Source organism: Triticum aestivum, chromosome 1B (genome assembly GCF_018294505.1).
Source record: "Triticum aestivum cultivar Chinese Spring chromosome 1B, IWGSC CS RefSeq v2.1, whole genome shotgun sequence".
NCBI classification, from domain to species: domain Eukaryota; kingdom Viridiplantae; phylum Streptophyta; class Magnoliopsida; order Poales; family Poaceae; genus Triticum; species Triticum aestivum.
The window spans coordinates 543,264,771-543,284,170 of NC_057795.1; positions in this window are offsets into that span (position 1 = coordinate 543,264,771).

Genomic DNA, 19,400 nt, shown 5'->3' on the forward strand with positions numbered 1-19,400 from the left:
TGAACAAGGTATTGGGATACCGACGATCGAGTCTCGGGCAAGTAACGTACCGATTGACAAAGGGAATTGCATACAGGGTTTGATCGAATCCTCGACATAGTGGTTCATCCGATGACAACATCGAGGAGCATGTGGGAGCCATCATGGGTATCCAGATCCCGCTGATGGTTATTGACTGAGAGCGTCTCGGTCATGTCTGCATGTCTCCCGAACCCGTAGGGTCTACACACTTAAGGTTCGGTGACGCTAGGGTTATGAAGATATGTATATGTAGAAACCCGAATTTTGTTCGGAGTCCCGGATGAGATCCCGGACGTCACGAGGAGTTCCGGAATGGTCCGGAGGTAAAGAATTATATATAGGAAGTGCTATTTCGGGCATCGGGACAAGTTTCGGGGTTATCGGTATTGTACCGGGACCACCGAAAGGGTCCCGGGGGTCCACCGGGTGGGGCCACCTGTCCCGGGGGGGCACATGGGCTGTAGGGGGTGCGCCTTGGCCATCATTGGCCAAGGGCACCAGCCCCTATAGGCCCATGCGCCTAGGGTTTCCCCCTAGGAGGAGTCCTAGTGATGGAAGGCACCCCTAGGTGCCTTGGGGGGAGGGAAACCTCCCCTAGGCCGCCGCCCCCCCTAGTAGATCTCATCTACTAGGGCCGGCGCCCCCCTGGCACCCCTATATATAGTGGGGGAGAGGAGGGACTTCATACACCAGCCCCTGGCGCCTCCTCCTCCCCCCGTTACGTCTCTCCCTCGTAGTCTCGGCGAAGCCCTGCTGCTGTGACGCCCTGCATCCACCACCACGCCGTCGTGCTGCTGGATCTTCATCAACCTCTCCTTCCCCCTTGCTGGATCAAGAAGGAGGAGACGTCTCCCGTCCCGTACGTGTGTTGAACGCGGAGGTGCCGTCCGTTCGGCGCTGGTCATCGGTGATTTGGATCACGTCGAGTACGACTACATCATCACCTTGCAAGCTTCCGCACGCGATCTACAAGTGGTATGTAGATGCAAACTCTCTCCCTAGACTCGTTGCTTAGATGAACTCATAGATGGATCTTGGTGAAACCGTAGAAATTTTTTTAATTTTCTGCAACGTTCCCCAACAGTGGCATCATGAGCTAGGTCTATGCGTAGTTCTCTTTGCACGAGTAGAACACAACTTTGTTGTGGGCGTGGATTTTGTCATCTTACTTGCCTCTACTAGTCTTTTCTTGCTCAACGGTATTGTGGGATGAAGCGGCCCGGACCAACCTTACACGTACGCTTACGTGAGACCGGTTCCACCGATTGACATGCACAAGTTGCATAAGGTGGCTGGCGGGTGTCTGTCTCTCCCACCTTAGTTGGAGCGGAATCGATGAACAGGGCCCTTATGAAGGGTAAATAGAAGTTGACAAAATCACGTTGTGGTGATTCGTAGGTAAGAAAACGTTCTTGCTAGAACCCAATTGCAGCCACGTAAAAGATGCAACAACAATTAGAACGATTGATCATGTGATGTGATATGGCCAAAAGTTGTGATGAATGATGAATTGTGATGTATGAGATCATGTTCTTTGTAATAGGATTCACGACTTGCATGTCGATGAGTATGACAACCGGCAGGAGCCATAGGAGTTGTCATTATTTTTTGTATGACCTGCGTGTCATTGAATAACGTCATGTAAACTACTTTACTTTATTGCTAAACGTTAGTCATAGAAGTAGAAGTAGTCGTTGGCGTGACAACTTCATGAAGACACGATGATGGAGATCATGATGATGGAGATCATGGTGTCAAGCCGGTGACAAGATGATCATGGAGCCCCGAAGATGAAGATCAATGGAGCTATATGATATTGGCCATATCATGTCACAACTATATAATTGCATGTGATGTTTATTATGTATTATGCATCTTGTTTACTTAGGACAACGGTAGTAAATAAGATGATCCCTTATAAAATTTCAAGAAGTGTTCTCCCCTAACTGTGCATCGTTGCTACAGTTCGTCGTTTCTAAGCACCACGTGATGATCGGGTGTGATGGATTCTTACGTTCACATACAACGGGTGTAAGACAGTTTTACACAGCGAAAACACTTAGGGTTAACTTGACGAGCCTAGCATGTGTAGACATGGCCTCGGAACACGGAGACCGAAAGGTCGAACACGAGTCGTATGGAAGATACGATCAACATGAAAATGTTCACCGACGGTGACTAGTCTGTCTCACGTGATGATCGGACACGGGCTAGTCGACTCGGATTGTGTAACACTTAGATGACTAAAGGGATGTCTAATCTAAGTGGGAGTTCATAATTTGATTAGAACTTTATTATCATGAACTTAGTCTAAAACCTTTGCAAATATGTCTTGTAGATCAATGGCCAACGCTAATGTCAACATGAACTTCAACGCGTTCCTAGAGAAAACCAAGCTGAAAGATGATGGCAGCAACTATACGGACTGGGTCCGGAACCTGAGGATCATCCTCATAGCTGCCAGGAAACAATATGTCCTAGAAGGACCGCTAGGTGACGCTCCCGTCCCATAGAACCAAGACATTATGAATGCTTGGCAGTCTCGCGCTGATGATTACTCCCTCGTTTAGTGCGGCATGCTTTACAGCTTAGAACCGGGGCTCCAAAAGCGTTTTGAGCATCACGGAGCATATGAGATGTTCGAAGAGCTGAAACTAGTTTTCCAAGCTCATGCCCGGGTCGAGAGATATGATGTCTCCGACAAGTTCTACAGTTGTAAGATGGAGGAAAACAGTTCTGTCAGTGAGCACATCCTGAAGATGTCTGGGTTGCACAACCGTATGACCCAGCTAAACATTAACCTCACAGATGAGGCGGTCATTGACAGAATCCTTCAGTCGCTCCCACCAAGCTACAAGAGCTTTGTGATGAACTACAACATGCAGGGAATGGAAAAGACCATTCCTGAAGTGTTCTCGATGCTGAAGTCAGCAGAGGCTGAAATCAAGAAAGAACATCAAGTGTTGATGGTCAATAAGACCACTAAGTTCAAGAAGGGCAAGGGTAAGAAGAACTTCAAGAAGGACGGCAAAGATGTTGCCGCGCCTGGTAAGCCAGTTACCGAGAAGAAGTCAAAGAATGGACCCAAGCCTGAGACTGAGTGCTTTTATTGCAAGGGGAAGGGTCACTGGAAGCGGAACTGCCCCAAATACTTAGCGGATAAGAAGGCCGGCAACACCAAAGGTATATTTGATATACATGTGATTGATGTGTACCTTACCAGTAATCGTAGTAACTCCTGGGTATTTGATACCGGTGCCGTTGCTCATATTTGTAACTCACAGCAGGAGCTGCGGAATAAACGGAGACTGGCAAAGGACGAGGTAACGATGCGCGTCAGGAATGGTTCCAGAGTCAATGTGATCGCCGTCGGCACACTGCCTCTACATTTACCTACGGGATTAGTTTTGAACCTTAATAATTGTTATTTAGTGCCAAGTTTGAGCATGAACATTGTATCAGGATCTCGTTTAATACGAGATGGCTACTCATTTAAGTCTGAGAATAATGGTTGTTCGATTTATATGAGAGATATGTTTTATGGTCATGCTCCGATGGTCAATGGTTTATTCTTAATGAATCTCGAGCGTAATATTACACATGTTCATAGTGTAGATGCCAAAAGATTTAAAGTTGATAACGATAGTCCCACATACTTGTGGCACTGCCGCCTTGGTCACATTGGTGTCAAGCGCATGAAGAAGCTCCATGCCGATGGACTTTTAGAGTCTCTTGATTATGAATCGTTTGACACGTGCGAACCATGCCTCTTGGGCAAAATGACCAAGACTCCGTTCTCCGGAACAATGGAGCGAGCTACCAACTTGTTGGAAATCATACATACCGATGTGTGCGGTCCAATGAGCGTTGAGGCTCGCAGAGGATATCATTATGTTCTCACTCTCACAGATGACTTGAGTAGATATGGGTATGTCTACTTAATGAAACACAAGTCTGAGACCTTTGAAAAGTTTAAGGAATTTCAGAATGAGGTGGAGAATCAACGTGACCGAAAGATAAAATTCTTACGATCAGATCGTGGAGGAGAATACTTAAGTCACGAATTTGGTACACACTTAAAGAAATGTGGAATCGTTTCACAGCTCACGCCGCCTGGAACACCTCAACGAAACGGTGTGTCCGAACGTCGTAATCGCACTCTATTGGATATGGTGCGGTCTATGATGTCTCTTACCGATTTACCGCTATCATTTTGGGGATACGCTCTAGAGACAGCTACATTCACTTTAAATAGGGCACCGTCTAAATCCGTTGAGACGACACCGTATGAATTATGGTTTGGAAAGAAACCTAAGCTGTCGTTTCTAAAAGTTTGGGGATGCGAAGCTTATGTCAAGAAACTTCAACCTGAAAAGCTCGAACCCAAGTCGGAAAAATGCGTATTCATAGGATACCCTAAGGAAACTATAGGGTATACCTTCTACTTAAGATCCGAAGGCAAGATCTTTGTTGCCAAGAACGGATGCTTTCTGGAAAAAGAGTTTGTCTCGAAAGAAGTAAGTGGGAGGAAAGTAGAACTCGATGAAGTACTACCTCTTGAGCGGGATATTGACGCAGCACAGGAAACCGTTCCTGTGATGCCCACACCAACTGAAGAGGAAAACCATGATAATGATCAAAGTACTTCGGATCAAGTTACTGCTGAACTTCGTAGGTCCACAAGGACACGTTCCGCACCAGAGTGGTACGGCAACCCTGTCCTGGAAATCATGTTGTTAGACAACAATGAACCTTCGAACTATGAAGAAGCAATGGCGGGCCCGGATTCCAACAAATGGCTTGAAGCCATGAAATCCGAGATAGAATCCATGTATGAAAACAAAGTATGGACTTTGACAGACTTGCCCGATGATCGGCAAGCGATAGAAAACAAATGGATCTTTAAGAAGAAGACGGACGCGGATGGTAATATTACCATCTATAAAGCTCGACTTGTCGCTAAGGGTTATCGACAGGTTCAAGGGATTGACTACGACGAGACATTCTCTCCCGTAGCGAAGCTAAAGTCCGTCCGAATCATGTTAGCAATGCCGCATACTATGATTATGAGATATGGCAGATGGACGTCAAAACAGCATTCCTTAACGGGCATCTTAAGGAAGAACTGTATATGATGCAGCCGGAAGGTTTTGTTGATCCTCGGAACGCTAACAAAGTATGCAAGCTCCAGCGATCCATTTATGGACTGGTGCAAGCATCTCGGAGTTGGAACATTCGCTTTGATGAGATGATCAAAGCGTTTGGGTTTATGCAGACTTATGGAGAAGCCTGCGTTTACAAGAAAGTGAGTGGGAGCTCTGTAGCATTTCTCATATTATATGTAGATGACATACTCCTGATGGGAAATAATATAGAATTTCTGGACAGCATTAAGGCCTACTTGAATAAGTGTTTTTCAATGAAGGACCTTGGAGAAGCTGCTTATATATTAGGCATCAAGATCTATAGAGATAGATCGAGACGCCTCATAGGTCTTTCGCAAAGCACATACCTTGATAAGATTTTGAAGAGATTCAGAATGGATCAGTCCAAGAAGGGGTTCTTGCCTATGTTACAAGGTATGAGACTGAGCTCAGCTCAGTCACCGACCACGGCAAAAGATAAAGAAGAGATGAGTGTCATCCCCTATGCTTCAGCCATAGGATCTATTATGTATGCCATGCTGTGTACCAGACCCGATGTAAACCTTGCCGTAAGTTTGGTAGCAAGATACCAAAGTAATCCCGGCAAGGAACACTGGACAACGGTCAAGAATATCCTGAAGTACCTGAAAAGGACAAAGGACATGTTTCTCGTTTATGGAGGAGACGAAGAGCTCGTCGTAAAGGGTTACGTCGACGCTAGCTTCGACTCAGATCTGGATGACTCTAAGTCACAAACCGGATACGTGTATATGTTGAATGGTGGAGCAGTAAGCTGGTGCAGCTTCAAGCAGAGTGTCGTGGCGGGATCTACGTGTGAAGCGGAGTACATGGCAGCCTCGGAGGCAGCACATGAAGCGATTTGGGTGAAGGAGTTCATCACCGACCTAGGAGTCATACCCAATGCGTCGGGGCCGATCAAACTCTTCTGTGACAACACTGGAGCTATTGCCCTCGCAAAGGAGCCCAGGTTTCACAAGAAGACCAGGCACATCAAGCGTCGTTTCAACTCCATCCGTGAAAATGTTCAAGATGGAGACATAGAGATTTGCAAAGTGCACACGGATCTGAATGTCGCAGATCCGCTGACTAAACCTCTCTCGCGTGCAAAACATGATCAACACCAGAACTCTATGGGTGTTCGATTCATCACAATGTAACTAGATTAGTGACTCTAGTGCAAGTGGGAGACTGTTGGAAATATGCCCTAGAGGCAATAATAAAAGTATTATTATATTTCATTGTTCATGATAATTGTCTTTTATTCATGCTATAACTGTATTATCCGGAAATCGTAATACACGTGTGAATACTTAGACCATGCTATGTCCCTGGTAAGCCTCTAGTTGACTAGCTCGTTGTGACCAACAGATAGTCATGGTTTCCTGACTATGGACATTGGATGTCGTTGATAACGGGATCACATCATTAGGAGAATGATGTGATGGACAAGACCCAATCCTAAGCATAGCATAAAAGATCGTGTAGTTCGTTTTGCTAGAGCTTTGCAAGTGTCAAGTATCTCTTCCTTCGACCATGAGATCGTGTAACTCCCGGATACCGTAAGAGTGCCTTGGGTGTATCAAACGTCACAACGTAACTGGGTGACTATAAAGGTGCATTACAGGTATCTCCGAAAGTAGCTGTTGGGTTGACACGGATCGAGACTGGGATTTGTCACTCCGTATGACGGAGAGGTATCTCTGGGCCCACTCGGTAATGCATCATCATATTGAGCTCAATGTGACCAAGGTGTTGGACACGGGATCATGCATTACGGTACGAGTAAAGTGACTTTCCGGTAACGAGACTGAACAAGGTATTGGGATACCGACGATCGAGTCTCGGGCAAGTAACGTACCGATTGACAAAGGGAATTGCATACAGGGTTTGATCGAATCCTCGACATAGTGGTTCATCCGATGACAACATCGAGGAGCATGTGGGAGCCATCATGGGTATCCAGATCCCGCTGATGGTTATTGACTGAGAGCGTCTCGGTCATGTCTGCATGTCTCCCGAACCCGTAGGGTCTACACACTTAAGGTTCGGTGACGCTAGGGTTATGAAGATATGTATATGCAGAAACCCGAATTTTGTTCGGAGTCCCGGATGAGATCCCGGACGTCACGAGGAGTTCCGGAATGGTCCGGAGGTAAAGAATTATATATAGGAAGTGCTATTTCGGGCATCGGGACAAGTTTCGGGGTTATCGGTATTGTGCCGGGACCACCGGAAGGGTCCCGGGGGTCCACCGGGTGGGGCCACCTGTCCCGGGGGCCACATGGGCTGTAGGGGGTGCGCCTTGGCCATCATGGGCCAAGGGCACCAGCCCCTATAGGCCCATGCGCCTAGGGTTTCCCCCTAGGAGGAGTCCTAGTGGTGGAAGGCACCCCTAGGTGCCTTGGGGGGAGGGAAACCTCCCCTAGGCCGCCGCCCCCCCTAGTAGATCTCATCTACTAGGGCCGGCGCCCCCCTAGCACCCCTATATATAGTGGGGGAGAGGAGGGACTTCATACACCAGCCCCTGGCGCCTCCTCCTCCCCCGTTACGTCTCTCCCTCGTAGTCTCGGCGAAGCCCTGCTGCTGTGACGCCCTGCATCCACCACCACGCCGTCGTGCTGCTGGATCTTCATCAACCTCTCCTTCCCCCTTGCTGGATCAAGAAGGAGGAGACGTCTCCCGTCCCGTACGTGTGTTGAACGCGGAGGTGTCGTCCGTTCGGCGCTGGTCATCGGTGATTTGGATCACGTCGAGTACGACTACATCATCACCTTGCAAGCTTCCGCACGCGATCTACAAGTGGTATGTAGATGCAAACTCTCTCCCTAGACTCGTTGCTTAGATGAACTCATAGATGGATCTTGGTGAAACCGTAGAAAAAAATTTAATTTTCTGCAACGTTCCCCAACATTATCATGCTCTTTTCTGGCGCCGTTGCCGGGAAGCAATAGTGTGGGGTTGATATTCTCGTGTCTGCTTGTTTGATTTCTTCACTAAGTAATTTTTGTTTTCCATTTTTGTTTTGCTTAGTTATGGGTGAAACATAAAAAAAATAAAAATAAAAATACAAAAAAATCACTTGCCTCTTTTTCCTAAAAAGTTTTTTCAAAAAGAGAAGTGATTGGAAAGTTATGCATTGGAGAAGTGATGGTCGACCTTGAACACTTGTGTTCATGCTCATGAAAACAATATAGAATTTTTCATGGAAGTTTCTCAAAAATAATTATCCCCTTGTATATATCCATTGTATTATAAAAATAATGTGCCAAGCTTTGGTTTTAGGATGATTAGATTGCTTGTTTACTATGTGCAGTGCAAAATCAGAAACTTTGGCTGTAGCGCGTGAATTTACATTTTTTTACTTGAAAGTCAAACGGGTCAGAAACTTTTTCACAGTACTTCTGTACAATTTGTTTAAATTGTCATATTTGTTTTAGAATTTTTGGAGTTACAGAACTATACGAAATTTCTAGATTACTACAGACTGTCCTGTTTTTGACAAATTCTGTTTTCTATGTGTTGTTCGCTTATTTTGATGAATCTATGGGTAGTATCGGGGGGGGGGGTATGAACCATGGTGGAGTTGGGATACAGTACATATAGTGCTAATATGAAATTGGAATGAGTTTGCAACAGTACCTAAAGGTAGTGATTTTCTTTATTATACTAACAGATCTCACAAAGTTTTTGTTAAGTTTTGTGTGGATGAAGTGTTCGAAGAACGAGGAGTTATCAATGTGAGAAGAATAAAGAGAGGCAATAGTTCAAGCTTGGGGATGCCCAAGGCACCCCAAGTAAATATTTTAAGGATACTCAAGTAGCTTGGGATGCCCCGGTTGGCATCTCATCTTTCTTCTTCAACAATTATCGGTATACCTCGGTTTTTGTTTTGTTCACATGATTTGTGTCCTTTGTGTTTTTATTTTTCTTTAAGAACCATGCTAGTATGAGATAGCCCTTCATTGATTTATAGAATGCTTCATGTGCTTCACGTATATGTTTTGGGTATGGTCTTATAGAATGCTCTTTGTGCTTCACTTAAATCTTTTGAGTATGGCTTTATAGAATGCTTCGTGTGCTTCACTTATATTTTTTGAGCTTGGATATTGGTTAATCTATATTAATTGTAGAATGCTCCATGAACTTCACTTATATCTTTTTGGAGTATGAATAAGACTATCATCGAAAGTGGGTTTGCAAGAGTGTCAACTTTAGGTAATAATGATCCCACTATTTTGGAGGGTGTTGAATCTTAGTGTGACATTTATGAAAGTGGATTTGGAGAGGTCTTGACTTTAGTTAGTAATAATTCCACTATTTCGGATGTGGTTCCAATTGATTATGAGAACAAAGTTGCTCTCTATGATGATTATTGTGATGACATGTATGCTATAAAGAATAATGTTAACCATAAAACTTGTCATTATGATTTTAATTTTCAATTGGATTATGCCTCACATGATAGTTATTTTGTTGAGTTTGCTCCCACTATTCCGAATGAGAAGAATTTTGCTTATGTGGAGAGTAATAAAATTCCTATGCTTGTAGATCATGAAAAGAATGATTTATGTGATGGTTATATTGTTGAATTCATTCATGATGCTACTGAAAATTATTATGAGGGAGGAATATATGCTTGTAGGAGTTACAATAATATCAAGTTTCCTCTCTGTGTGCTTAAAGTTTCGAAGTTATACTTGTTTTGCCTTCCTATGCTAGTTGATTCTTGTTCCCTTAAGTTGTTTGCTCACAAAATCCCTAGCCATAGGAAGTGGGTTAGACTTGAATGTGCTAGTCATATTCTTCATGATGCTCTCTTTGTGTTTTAATTCTTATCTTTTATGTGAGCATCATTGAAATCATTATGCCTAGCGAAAAGGCATTAAAGAAAAGCACTTGTTGGGAGACAACCCAATATTATCCTTACTGTTTTTGTGTGTTAACATGATTAAGCTAATGTATTAATCATGTTTTATAGATTTTGTTTGAATAAATTGCCAAATAAAACATTTGGGATAGCTTACGGTGATAGTTGTGTTGATCCTGCTGAAAATCAGAAACTTTTGCGCCCAGTAAATTAGTATTGAGAATTCACAGAAACTTGCTTTTGATCTAATTCTTTCTGCTATGGATTGGTACACAAATTTCTCAGATTTTCCTAATTTGGCAGGATTTTTGGATTATCATAAATATGGTTGCTGTTCAGATCATTACAGACTGTTCTGTTTCTGGCAGATTCTGTTTTCAATGCATAGATTGCTTGTTTTCTAGTTTCTATGGCTTATATTTCTCAATATAAATTGTAGAAATGATATGGTATAGTAGGCATTGTGTGAGAACAATTATGAATCCTGTCTTTGACAGTACCAAAGTGAATGATTTACTCTTTATCATACTAACCCATCTCACGAAGTTCCGTTAAGTTTTGTGTGATTGAAGTTTTCAAGTTTTGGGTGAGATATCGATATGAGGAGAATAAGGAGTGGAAATACCCTAAGCTTGGGGATGCCCAAAGCACCCCAAGGTAAGACTCAAGAAAGACTCAAGCGCCTAAGCTTGGGGATGCCCCGGAAGGCATCCCCTCTTTCGTCTTCAAAACCATCGGCATACCTTACTTGGAGCTATATTTTTATTTGTCACATGATATGTGTTTTGCTTGGAGCTTATTTTCAGTTTTACTTGCTGTTTGAATAAAATCATTCGATCTGAAATCTTGAATGAAAGAATCCTCCCATGGCTAGTTAATTATTTGACTACTCAATGTTCTTCACTTATATCTTTTTGGAGTAGTTTGTCATTTATTCACGTGCTTCATGTATATCCTATGAATAAATGGTTGAATGAATTGAATATCATAAATCTAAATTTATATATGTTTCATATGCTTATGCCATGGGGTGTAATGACTTCACACATAATAAGTGTAGGTGGTAAATTTATTGAAAGTTAGCAAACACAGTATTGGTCACTTGAACAATTCATGAAAGAATATTGAAGGAAGAATGATTGTAAAAAAATTATAGATACGTTGGAGACGTATCAGGCGCCTCCACCTTGCCCACGTCCGCCACGAGGGGTGTTGTGCCCTCTGCCTTGCATGACAGACACGTCGCGCCATATTAGCCTCCGACGCAAATGGGCCACGAAAGGCCTCGTCGTCGGCACGCCAACGAAGGGACTGCGCCTCTACGGCGTTCGGACGCCAGACGGAGCTCACCACCTTCGATGAGGCAGCAGCGACGTGCCTCACACCGAATCCAAGCGCCATTTGGGCGGTAGCTATGGATTCCCACTAGATCGAGTTTGACCGTTGTCGGGCATTCTTCTCGCGGGCACTGCGGAGCGCAATGCGGACGACTATCTCCTCCTCCGGCCCAACCGGGATGAGTTCCCAGTTACGGAGGACTTGGATTGGCTGCTCACCATGCCGAAGAAAGCCAGATATCGCCGAAAGTGAGCTAGGGGTTGAAGCAGAGAAGAGTGGAGTGGCTAAGGTCTGGTCCAGCAAGCGGATGAGGAGGAATGTATGTGGGGTTGGGATGGGCCAGCGCGGGTCGGATCCGGCATGGCGGACGCGCGTGGGCCAACCTATATCCGTCCTAAATTTGGATTGGATATGAGCAGTGACGGATCCAGGAATTCAACTTTGAGTTTTAATAAATTTTTTCACTCTAACATCGTCTTTTTACTAATGAAATCACTCAGATCAGGACAAAGACATGTACATAGCTATGGTCTGTAAATCCAAACGGACGCTACACATGTACAAGTCAACGAATGCAAATTAAGATTGAAACTTTGGAGGGGATTTACCTTAGGATTTTTTTTCAAAAGGGTGGCTTGCTCTCATCCTCTCCATCAAGCGATGCACACAACAATCTTTATTACATTATTCAACATGGTCTTACAAAATAAATACATAGAGCAATCCAAAGCCACCTTCTTGACAAAAATTGTCGCCCTGCCTATAAGATTGATGATGTGCCTGACTGCATGTCACACACACCAAGAAATCCAATGGCCTCACCAAGCCGCATGCCGGCTAGCCGGGAGCACCAACCGGTCTAGCAGACCCTCAACATGCACCGCATGCGTACGTTGTAGAATCTGTCGCTGCCTTCTTCCGCAGTCCCATCTTCAGGATCAATCAATTCACTAATATTACTAGATCCTTCTGTCGTCGACGCCACCACAGCGTCAAACAACGCCTGCCTCATGCGCACACCCATCAAACGGTATCCAGCGTCGATACCCCACTGCACCTTGTCGCCAAGACTCGTTGTCGTGAATACTGTAGATGGCATGCCACTCACCTTGGTCACCACACGATAAGCATACGGAGACCTGCGCCCAGCCACCAAGCCAAACAATTGTCCCTCCAGCCGGTGTATGACCCCAAAAATGATGGCCCCATGGGGTGATGACGCAGGTGTTAGAAAATATGCAACTTGTATTTTCAGGAGGCCATAGGCCAATATATATACATGTACAGGTGTGGAATATATGTAGGAAACCCCTTATACAATAGGGTAAATACGAAAGGTTACATGGCTATATATATAATACTCTAACACCCCCTCAAACTCATGATGGATTAATAACATTGAGTTTGGAGAGATAGAAGCCATGCTGCACTCTAGTCTGGGCCTTCATCAGAAAATCCGCCAACTGTAACTCGGAAGGCACATACTGAAGAGCAATAACTTGATCCTGCACACCAGCACGCACATAGAAAGTATCAACACCAATATGCTTGGTGAGCTCATGCTTCACAGGATCACGTGCAATGCTAATAGCACATGTACTGTCAGATAAGAGCAGAGTAGGTGTAGTAACAGAAACACCAAAATCTTGAAGTAACAACTGTAACCAAGTCACCTCTACCGTCAAAAGAGCCATAGCTCGTAAATCAGCCTCTGCACTCAAACGGGAAATTGCAGTCTGTTTCTTCGTCTTCCAGGCAATGAGAGAACCACCAAGAAAAATACAGTAAGAAGAAAGTGAACGGTGATCGGAGGGATCACTAGCCCACGTAGCATTCGAATAGGCCTGAAGCTGGAAAGAACTGGAGCTAGGAAAGAATAGACGGTGAGAGATGGAGCCCCGGAGATATCGGAGAACATGAAGAAGGTGACTATAGTGAACCGAAGTGGGAGCAGAGACAAACTGACTCAGAATATGAACCGGAGAGATATCCGGACGAGTGACAGCAAGATAGACAAGACTCCCAACAAGATGACGATAACGCGTCAGGTCAGGCAAGGGGTCACCATCAGTATCACAGAGGTGAGCATTGAGCTCCATAGGAGTCTCAACAATGTGCTCATTGGTAAGAGCAGCACGAGCAAGAAGATCTTGTATATACTTTTCTCGGGATATAAAAAAGGCATCAGAGGTAGAAGAGACTTCAATCCCAAGAAAGTAGCGAAGAGGTCCAAGATCGGACATAAGAAACTGCTCACTAAGATGGGCCTTTACAAAGGCAATATACTCGGGTTCGTCGCCAATGATGATCATGTTATCAACATAGAGAAGAAGAAGAGTCCGACCACGAGGATAAAGGTGGACAAACAATGCTGGATCATGAGCACTCGCTGAAAAACTAGCGGCAGTCAACACAGAGACAAAACAATCAAACCAGGTGTTGGGGCTTGCTTAAGGCCATAGAGAGAGCGGCGAAGACGACATACCATGCCATCAGGAACAGAGTAAGAAGGCATGGTAAGATTGCCTCGACTAGCAACAGAAAGAGGAGTACCTTCAGCTGTGAGTACATGAACAGGAAAAACAAGCGATTTAAGAGAGGACATATTTGAAGAATGAGAAGACATATGAAAAGAAGCTCCGGAGTCCAGAACCCATGAGGATGTACTTGACTGTGTAGAGGGTGGTTGCTCAGTGCAGGAAGCATCAGTCACAGAACCTGCAGTACCCGTCGAAGGAGAACCTAAAGCGGCAAGCAGACGCTTCAGTCGCAGAATATCCTGCTCAGTCAAGGCGGTAGCTGAAGATGTCGAAGTAGAAGAACAAGTCCCTGAAGCTGATGATCGTGCCTTACATAGGTGTTTCTTATTTTGGAAGCACTGATACTCAACATGACCATCCATATTTCAGTAGCCGCAGTGAGGACGAGACCGACCCTGGCCACCCGTAGGAGTAGGCAAGAGCGGAGGAGCACTGGAGCGGGATGGAGTCGATGCAGCAGACGACATAACAGGAACTCGAGCAGCGAGCACAGAGGGAACCTCAAGTAGACCAGCACCACGTAGGCGAGTCTCCTCAGCACAAATCTCAGAAAGAGCCTCCATGAGGGAGATATGACCACAAGCAAACAACTAAGCATGCCGGGGCTCAAACTCCTTACGGGGCCGAGATAAGAACTCGTAGACATGATGAAACTCCAAATCAACCTGCACAGCCTGGCAACACTGACAAGTACGGCAACCAGCAGTGCGAAGAGAATCAAGCTGACGCCAGATAGCAGAACTCTGTGCACTCTATGCATAGAAATCATCAACACTGGAGTCACCCTGCTGAAGAGCATGTTCCTGCCGGACTGTTGGGGAATGAAGTAATTTCGAAAAAATTCCTACGCACACGCAAGATCATGGTGATGCATAGCAACGAGAGGGGAGAGTGTCGTCCATGTACCCTCGTAGACCGAAAGCGGAAGCGTTAGAACAACGCGGTTGATGTAGTCGTACGTCTTCACGGCCCGACCGATCAAGCACCGAAACTACGACACCTCCGAGTTCTTGCACACGTTCAGCTCGATGACGTCCCTCGAACTCCGATCCAGCCGAGTGTCAAGGGAGAGTTCCGTCAGCATGACGGAGTGGTGACGATCTTGATGTTCTACCGTCGTAGGGCTTTGCCTAAGCACCGCTACAATATTATTGAGGAGGACTATGGTGGAGGGGGGCACCGCACACGGCTAAGAGATCAAGAGATCAATTGTTGTGTCTATGGGGTGCACCCCTCCCCCGTATATAAAGGAGTGGAGGAGGGGGGCGGCCAAGGGGAGGAGGCACGCCCAAGGGGGGAGTACTACTCCCACCGGGAGTAGGACTCCTCCTTTTCCTATTTGGAGAGGGAGAGGGAAGGAAGAGGAAGGAGGGAGGAAGGAAAGGGGGGGCCGGCCCCCCTCCCAATTCGGATTGGGCTTGGGGGCGCGCCCCTCTCCCTTCCTCCTTTCCCCTCCTTTCCACTAACGCCCATTAAGGCCCATATACCTCCCGGGGGGTTCCGATAACCTCCCGGAGCTCCGGTATTGTCCCAATCTCACCCGGAACCATTCCGGTGTCCAAATATAGTCGTCCAATATATCGATCTTTATGTCTCGACCATTTAGAGACTCCTCGTCATGTCCGTGATCACATCCAGGACTCCGAACAACCCTCGGTACATCAAAACACATAAACTCATAATATAACCGTCATCTAACTTTAAGCGTGCGGACCCTACGGGTTCGAGAACTATGTAGACATGACCGAGACATGTCTCCGGTCAATAATCAATAGTGGAACCTGGATGCTCATATTGGCTCCTACATATTCTACGAAGATCTTTATCGGTCAAACCGCATAACAACATACGTTTTTCCCTTTGTCATCGGTATGTTACTTGCCCGAGATTCGATCGTCGGTATCTCAATACCTAGTTCAATCTCGTTACCGGCAAGTATCTTTACTCGTTACGTAATGCATCATCCCGTAACTAACTCATTAGCTACATTGCTTGCAAGGCTTATAGTGATGTGCATTACCGACAGGGCCCAGAGATACCTCTCCGACAATCGGAGTGACAAATCCTAATCTCGAAATACGTCAACTCAACAAGTACCTTCGGAGACACCTGTAGAGCACCTTTATAATTAGTTTTCCTCCTGTAATCGGGAGTTACATAATCTCATAGTCATAGGAACATGTATAAGTCATGAAGAAAGCAATAGCAACATACTAAACAATCAAGTGCTAAGCTAACGGAATGGCTCAAGTCAATCACATCATTCTCCTAATGATGTGATCCCGTTAATCAAATGACAACTCTTTGTCCATGGCTAGGAAACATAACCATCTTTGATTAATGAGCTAGTCAAGTAGAGGCATACTAGTGACACTCAGTTTGTCTATGTATTCATACATGTATCATGTTTCCGGTTAATACAATTCTAGCATGAAAAATAAACATTTATCATGAAATAAGGAAATAAATAATAACTTTATTATTGCCTCTAGGGCATATTTCTTTCAGTCTCCCACTTGCACTAGAGTCAATAATCTAGTTCACATCATCATGTGATTCAACACCAATATTCACATCTATATGTGATTAACACCCATAGTTCACATCATCATGTGACCAACACCCAAAAGGTTTACTAGAGTCGATAATCTAGTTCACATCGCTATGTGATTAACACCCAAAGAGTACTAAGGTATGATCATGTTTTGCTCATGAGAGAAGTTTAGTCAACGGGTTTGTCACATTCAGAGCCGTATGTATTTTGCAAATATTCTATGTCTATAATGCTCTGCACGGAGCTACTCTAGCTAATTGCTCCACCTTTCAATATGTATCCAGATTGAGACTTAGAGTCATCTGGATCGGTGTAAAAGCTTGCATCAATGTAACTCTTTACAACGAACTCTTTTATCACCTCCATAATCGAGAAACATCTCCTTAGTCCTCACTAAGGATATTCTTGACCACTGTCCAGTGATCTACTCTTAGATCAAAATTGTATTCCTTTGCCAAACTCAGAGCAAGGTATACAATAGGTCTGGTACACAGCATAGCATACTTTATAGAACCTATGACTGAGGCATAGGGAATGACTTTTCATTCTCTTTCTATTTTTGCCATGGTCGGGTTTTGAGTCTTACTCTACTTCACACCTTTGCATCATAGGCGATAACTCTTTCTTTGACTGTTCCATTTTGAATTACTTCAAAATCTTATCAAGGTATGTACTCATTGAAAAATCTTATCAAGCGTCTTGGTCTATCTCTATAGATCTTGATGCTCAATGTGTAAGCAGCTTTACTAAGGTCTTTCTTTGAAAAACTCCTTTCAAATATTCCTTTATGCTTTCCAGAAAATTCTACATCATTTCCAATCAATAATATGTCATTCACATATACTTATCAGAAAGGCTGTAATGCTCCCACTCACTTTCTTGTAAATACAGGCCTTTCCAAAAGTCTGTATAAAACAATATGCTTTGATCAACTCATCAAAGCGTATATTCCAACTCCGAGATGCTTGCACCAGTCCATTGATGGATCGTTGGAGCTTGCACATTTTGTTAGCACCTTTAGGATTGACAAAACCTTCTGGTTGTATCATATACAACACTTGTTTAAGAAATATCCATTTAAGGAATGCAGTTTTGACATCCATTTGCCAGATTTCATAAAATGTGGCAATTGCTAACATGATTCGGACAGACTTAAGCATCGTTACGAGTGAGAAAATCTCATCGTATTCAACACTTTGAACTTGTCAAAAACCTTTTGCAACAAGTCGAGCTTTGTAGATAGTAACACTACTATCAGTGTATTTCTTCCTCTTGAAGATCCATTTATTTAACTTGGCTTGTTGATCATCGAGCAAGTCAACCAAAGTCCACACTTTGTTCTCATATATGGATCCTATCTCAGATTTTATGGTCTCAAGCCATTTCGCGGAATCTGGGCTCATCATCGCTTCCTCATAGTTCGTAGGTTCATCATGGTCTAGTAACATGATTTCCATAACAGGATTACCGTACCACTCTGGTGTGGATCTTACTCTGGAAGACCTACAAGGTTCTGTAGTAATTTGATCTGAAGTCTCATGATCATCATCATTAACTTCCTCACTAATTGGTGTAGGAATCACTAGAACTGATTTCTGTGATGAACTACTTTCCAATAAGGGAGAAGGTATAATTACCTCATCAAGTTCTACTTTCCTCCCACTCACTTCTTTCGAGAGAAACTTCTTCTCTAGAAAGGATCCATTCTTAGCAACGAATATCTTGCCTTCGGATCTGTGATAGAAGGTGTACCCAATAGTTTCCTTTGGGTATCCTATGAAGACGCACTTCTCCGATTTGGGTTCGAGCTTATCAGGTTGAAACTTTTCACATAAGCATCGTAGCCCCAAACTTTTAAGAAACGACAACTTTGGTTTCTTGCCAAACCACAGTTCATAAGGCGTCGTATCGATGGATTTCGATGGTGCCCTATTTAAAGTGAAGGCAACTGTCTCTAATGCATAACCCCAAAATGATAGTGGTAAACTGATAAGAGACATCATAGATCGCACCATATCCAATAAAGTGCGGTTACGACGTTTGGACACACCATAACACTGTGGTGTTGCAGGTGGCATGAGCTGTGAAACTATTCCACATTGTTTTATATGAAGGCCAAACTCGTAACTCAAATATTCTACTCTACGATCAGATCATAGAAACTTGATTTTCTTGTTATGATGATTCTCCACTTCACTCTGAAATTCTTTGAACTTTTCAAATGTTTCAGACTTGTGTTTCATTAAGTAGATATACTCATATCTGCTCAAATCATCTTGTGAAGGTCAGAAAATAACGATACCCGCCACGAGCATCAATACTCATTGGACCGCATACATCAGTATGTATTATTTCCAATAAGTCACTAGCTCGTTCCATTGTTCCGGAGAACGGAGTTTTAGTCATTTTGCCCATAAGGCACGGTTCGCAAGCATAAAATGATTCATAATCAAATGATTCAAAAAATCCATCTTTATGGAGTTTCTTCATGCGCTTTACACCGATATGACCCAAACGGCAGTGCCACAAATATGTTGCACTATCATTATCAACTTTGCATCTTTTGGCATCAATATTATAAATATGTGTATCACCATGATCAAGATTCCATAAACCATCAACATTGGGTGTATGACCATAGAAGGTTTTATTCATGTAAACAGAATAACAATTTATTCTCTGTCTTAGATGAATAATCGTATCGCAATAAACATGATCTAATCATATTTATGCTCAAAGCAAACACCAAATAACATTTATTTAGGTTCAACACTAATCTCGAAAATATAGGGAGTGTACGGTGATGATCATATCAATCTTGGAACCACTTTCAAAACACATCGTTACTTCACCCTCAACTAGTCTCTGTTTATTCTGTAACTCCTATTTTGAGTTACTAATCTTAGCAACCAAAC